This window comes from Ranitomeya imitator, chromosome 6, assembly GCF_032444005.1.
Source record: "Ranitomeya imitator isolate aRanImi1 chromosome 6, aRanImi1.pri, whole genome shotgun sequence".
In the NCBI taxonomy this organism is placed as follows: Eukaryota; Metazoa; Chordata; class Amphibia; order Anura; family Dendrobatidae; genus Ranitomeya; species Ranitomeya imitator.
The window spans coordinates 31647832-31654008 of NC_091287.1; the positions used below are offsets into that span (position 1 = coordinate 31647832).

The window sequence follows — 6177 nt, forward strand, 5'->3', positions numbered from 1 at the left end:
TGAAATGCACAGAAAAAGCACGGTAAATCCGCAGCAGTTTAGCACTGTGGATTTATCAAATCCGCAGAGGACCAGAATACATGTGCACATATCGAAACCCTAACCCTAACTCTAACCCCAACCTTAGTGGAAAAAAAAATTCTTTATTTTATTATTGTCCCTATCTATGGGGGTGACAAAGGAGGGGGGGGGGGGGGTCATTTACTATTTTTTTAATTTGATCACTGAGATATAACCTCTCAGTGATCGAAATGCACTTTGGAACGAATCTGCCGGCCGATTCGGCGGGCGCACTGCGCATGCGCACCGCCATTTTGGAAGATGGCGGCGCCCATGGAGAAGACGGACGGACCCTGGGAGGATCGGCAAGTATGATGGGGAGGGGAGGGTGCATGGGGGGTGGATCGGAGTGCAGAGGGGTTGGATCGGAGCACGGGGGGGGGGGGGGGAGCGGAGCACAGGACGTAGGGGAGCGGGGCAGTGTGCAGGACTGATCGGTGGCTTGGAGGGGCGATCGGTGGGGTGGGGGGGCACATCAGTGTTTCCAGCCATGGCCGATGATATTGCAGCATCGGCCATGGCCGGATTGTAATATTTCACCAGTTATAATAGGTGAAATATTACAAATCGCTCTGATTGGCTGTTGAAAGTGAAACTGCCAATCAGAGCGATCATAGCCACGGGGGGGGGGGGGCTGTACTACCACTCCCCCTGTCCCTGCAGATGGGGTGAAATCGGAGTTAACCCTTTCACCCGATCTGCAGGGATGCGATCTTTCCATGACGCCACATAGGCATCATGGGTTGGATTGGCACCAACTTTCATGACGCCTACGTGGCGTCAAAGGTCGCGAAGGGGTTATTGTAATAAGTTTTTCATTTTTTCCTTGCAGAATTATCTTGGTCAAACCATGGCGACAGACTCATCAAGCCACATGGCGCAGGGGAGTTCAGTGAGTAAATTATCTACAGTTGCTTACTGTATTCGGTGTCATTTGTAGACATAATTGTCTAGTAAAAGCTTTTGGGTTTTCTATATGGTTTTCTGCGCGGATTTATTTACACTTATTTATACGTTTATTACGACAACGCAGTGGTCGTTGTCTCTATCCGCAGCATTATTCCATAGCTGGTCACTGAGCGCATATATATATATATATATATATATATATATATATATATATATATATATATATATATATATATATATATATATATATATATATATATATATATATATATATATATATATATACATACACATATACACACACACATACATACATACATACATACATATACATACTAACTCATTTGTAGACTTGGCACTATTTTTCGGGTGAGGAGGAAGCTAACCAGCAGGAGCAGCGACCTCGGGGCCAAGCTGTGGCGGCAAGATGGCGAGTAAGTATTTTTCCAAACAAAAGGAATGTTTTATTTTTATTAAAAAATATTTTTTTGGGGGGGTGGTGGGTGGTGGTGTTGGTAGTTGGCAATTTTTATTAAGCTTGAAAACATTAATGTTTTTATATTATTCTAGGTTTCACAACGGGACCGCGAGGAGGGGATAAACATTGATCTCCTCGTCGCCAGTATCCAGGAGCGTGGCCCGTTGTGGGACAGCCGTGACCCCCGGTACGCGGACCAGGTGGTGTTGAGGCGGATGTGGCAAAAACGCTGTGGGATGGCTTTGCCAGCGCTTCCGCATCAGACAAATCAAACTTTGGTAACCATTTCTGAAACTCCACTCAGACCCATCAGGCCAGGATAACACAATCGTGTGTTGTTATGTGATCAACTCTTTCAACTTTGTTGCCTCGCACACGGTTGCGTTATCATTTGGAAATGTACAATCTCTAACCTTTTTGTTGTTTTCATTCACAGTCAAAAAATTGAAGACAAGATGGCGTTCCATGAAGGACTGTTTCAAATGGGGCCTGCGGAAGGAGGAGGAACAGGCTCGAAGTGGTGCTGCTGCGGCAAGGTCGTCAACCTACAAGTACACAAGGTTGCTCCAGTTCCTGAGACCAATCCTTGGCCGCCGATCGTAAGTATTTAATTATTGGTGTACCTATTGCAACGCATTGGGTATTGCACAATATGCATGTCCACGTAGTATATTGCTCAGCCACATAGTATATTGCCAAGCCACACATGACCATGACATTTTTTCAAGTGATGTAGTATACAGCTCAGAGCCACATAGTATATTGGCCAGCCACGTAAAAATTTTCCTAGTGCCATGGTATATTGGCCATCCAGGTTTGTCACAGTTTAAAAAAAAAAAAAAAAAATTACCGCGTGAGTCCTTATAGTCCACGACAGGTTCCGATCCCAGCCAGGGTTGGTCACATGACCGTGACGTCATGGCAGGTCCTGCAATCAGCGTAAAAGACGGCTGTCGTCGCAAACGCCAACGGAGGGCAAGTATAGCAGGGTACATTTTTTAATCAAATTTGTAACTTTAAATTTTTTAATATTGATGCGGCATAGGCAGCGTCAATAGTAAAGAGTTGGTGACACCAAGGTTTTGCGGCAACAACGGTTTGCATTAACTTAGCGATGACAGTGGTGAGTATACGGGCGACAGGCATTGACTGCGGGGGAGGAGCGCTCATTTTATTCTGGACTGTGCCCGTCGCTGATTGGTCACGTCAGCCATTTTTTATTCGCCTTTTCTTGGTGTCTCATTGTTCTATGAGGTGTTTACAAACACAAACAGGATTATCACATAGATAGTACACATACAATAAGGTAAAATTACGTACACCAGCAGCCGTTCCTCTGCAGAAATTGATCTCCGGAGCTGTGTCCTGCCTGGTAATGGCTCCTGTTAGGACTAGGTAATTCAGAACCACAATGGACCTTGAAGTTCAGAGCACACAAGTGACCTGACAATAACCAAAAGACATAGGACGAGCTCTGAGACGTGGGAACTCTGCTGACCGCAATCCCTAATCCTATCCAACCACACTAGAGGCAGCCGTGGATTGCGCCTAACGCTCCCTATGCAACTCGGCACAGCCTGAGAAACTAGCTAGGCCTAAGAAGGAAAAATAAGCCTACCTTGCCTCAGAGAAATACCCCAAAGGAAAAGGCAGCCCCCCACATATAATGACTGAGTAGAGATGAAAATACAAACGCAGAGATGAAATAGATTTAGCAAAGTGAGGCCCAACTTACTGAACGGACCGAAGATAGGAAAGATAGCTTTGCGGTCAACACAAAACCCTACAAACAACCACACAGAGGGGCAAAAAGACCCTCCGCACCGACTAACGGTACGGAGGTGCTCCCTCTGCGTCCCAGAGCTTCCAGCAAGCAAGAAAAACCAATTAAGCAAGCTGGACAGAAAAAATAGCAAACAAAAATAACACAAGCAAAACTTAGCTTATGCAGAGCAGACAGGCCACAGGAACGATCCAGGAGGAAGCAAGACCAATACTAGAACATTGACTGGAGGCCAGGAGCAAAGCACTAGGTGGAGTTAAATAGAGCAGCACCTAACGACTTCACCACATCACCTGAGGAAGGAAACTCAGAAGCCGCAGTACCACTCACATCCACCAACGGAAGCTTATAGAGAGAATCAGCCGAAGTACCACTTGTGACCACAGGAGGGAGCTCTGCCACAGAATTCACAACAGGCTCCTTCCACAAGATGCAGCAGATCGCGGAAGCTGTCTTGAGACATCCTGGAATATGCAAAATATTTTTCCAGATTGTCATTTAGCTTGCCAAACAAACAATAGTAGGCTCCACGGCTCTCCCGGACTTCAACTATAGGGTGTAGCCAAAAGCGCCGATGACTCCTTCTCCGTTTTTCTCTTTTCCTTTGCTCGTAATAGGCAATAGCATAAGCATTAACCAAGGCAAAATCCAACTCCATATTCATGTAGATATTCTCCATGGGACGCTCCATCATGATGCACCCCAGCAAAATGTGAGGAATTCATCTCTGTCAGGGTATATATACACAAATTCCATTACCCCCACCCTCTTCTAGCCATTGGTTGTCTTTATCTATTGTCTAGACACTAATTGGGGCTTTATTTTGTGCAATTGTGTAAAGATTGACATCACTTTAGGCCAACGCATGCGTCAGAAAACGCTGCGTTTTTTTTTGCAAAAACGCAAGTTTTTTGGCAAAAACGCAGCGTTTTCCGATGCATGCGGTGAACGCATGCGTCAAAAAACCTGCGTTTTGCATGCGTTTACCATGCGTTATGTCGACGCTGCGCCAAAAGGCGCAAATGTGAACGTAGCCTTAGAAACACTGGGGCTCAATTTTTCATTCATGAGAATGGCTCTCCCTTATTTTCGGGTCAGTTTTTTGCGGTCCTAAGGGGCACGTTGTCATTTTTAGGTCTTCCCGCGTCAGATTTCGGTACTCCTTCCTTTAAGATTGGTGCGGCAACGGAAGCTTCCAGGGCAGGTCTGTTTGAATCGGATATTCAAAGAGTTGGTAGATGGAGGTCCCGTTGTTTCACTAGGTATATTAGGCCTGAATTAGTCCTGTAAGAACATACCATTAAGGGTATACCTTTCTACCAGTTTTTTTGTTCTGTTCCTTGGCTTATACTCTGTTTTTCTTTAATAACAATTTTATTTTGTTTCAGATGGTATGCGGCCCAGCATATGGCTGGTGGGTCATTCGTACATATATTGGGCAGCTCGACATGCTGAACTGTGCCCAGGAGGTCGATCGCTCAGTTTCACTAGAATGGACGTCATCTGGCGTGGCACGAGGGGTCTTACCTGGTCACGAGTCCTTCCGGAGGTTGTTCGTATCGCGAGAGTTGCGTCTTCCCCAACAGTGGTGGCCATACATGCCAGAGGAAACGATCTGCTTCATTTGCCCTTGCTGAACTGTTGACCCTTATGAGAGCTGATTTGGATAACTTTCCAGGTTTCTTTCCAGTAATACGGTTGGTTTGGTCGGAGCTGATTCCTAGGCTGGTTTGGCGAGGCGCCAGGGAGCTGAACGCCATGGAGAGATCTAGACGTACTTTAAACCAGGGGTCCCCAACTCCAGTCCTCAAGGCCCACCAACATGTCATGTTTTCAGGATTTCCTTAGTCTTGCCCAGGTAATAATTGCATCACCTATGCAATGCAAAGGAAATCCTGAAAACATGACCTGTTGGTGGGCCTTGAGGACTGGAGTTGGGGACCCCTGCTTTAAACCAGCGAATATCTCGTTTTATTAGATTTAAGAATGGTGTTGTGGTTAGACACCACCGGTTAGAGGGGGATAATTCGGGTTTTCTCCTCCCAGATGGGGTGCATCTCAACGATGCTGGTTTGGATATGTTCCTGGATGATCTTCGCGAAGGGGTGGTTCAGGCGCTTCATTCTTTGGGTGGGTTGTAGCTTGGGTCCCGGGCTACTCCGTGGCGGAATGGGTGGAGATTCTGGTGGTGAAGATACCTGCACCGGAAGTCCGGAAGGCAGACAGACAATCTCCCTGCACCCGATTTGTTGGCAAATATTGCCTGGTTTAAGCTGCGACCTTAATTTTAAGCCAAAGAAAAGATGAAAGTTTTTTTTTTTAATAAATCTTTCCTAAATAAATAAGTTATATTTGAATAAGCAGGTGTGGCATCACTTTGTGGGAGAGGAGTTTTTCTGGGTCGCGGCAGTCTATAAGTTATGATACGGTAGGCATGCCAAACATATGAATATTGAATATGTTAGATATTCCCATTTACATCTATGATAAAAGTGCAAACTGCACAATGTATAAATAAATCATAATGGAAATGTTCTGATGAACAACAATAAGCAAAGTGCACAGTGCCATACAACAGGAAAGCCTTGCATCCTCAGACTGGTAAAGTGCATAGTGCCATACAAGAGGAAACACAGTTTATACAAACAAACATAATCTAGAGTAGGCATAGAATTCATTTATTTATTTTTTTAATAGTCTTCAGCTCGATCTTGAGTAGGGTTGATCGAATAGCTTCGGATAAGCTTGTACAATTTGAAAAGGAAAATAAACTTTTTTTAAACAAAATTCAACCCTTTTGACAAAATGGCCATAACAAAATATACTAAGTAGCTATACAATGGGTAGGCAGTGCACACTATTGGTGTCACGTGTATGGTTGTCAAAATAAACTAGAAAAATAAGTGTGGAAAAAAAAACTGACATCCCCAGGTAAATGTCTTCTGGA

At 44.8% G+C, this 6177-nt stretch overlaps 1 long non-coding RNA gene across 1 annotated transcript; it reads left to right on the plus strand.

Annotated features, from left to right (window-relative positions):
* The first annotated feature begins 1325 nt into the window (after positions 1–1325).
* On the plus strand, positions 1326–5012 carry LOC138641776 (uncharacterized). Its single transcript, XR_011313942.1, has 4 exons — positions 1326–1403; positions 1540–1725; positions 1884–2046; positions 4619–5012. It is a non-coding gene; the product is annotated as an uncharacterized lncRNA (long non-coding RNA).
* The last annotated feature ends 1165 nt before the right edge of the window (positions 5013–6177 follow it).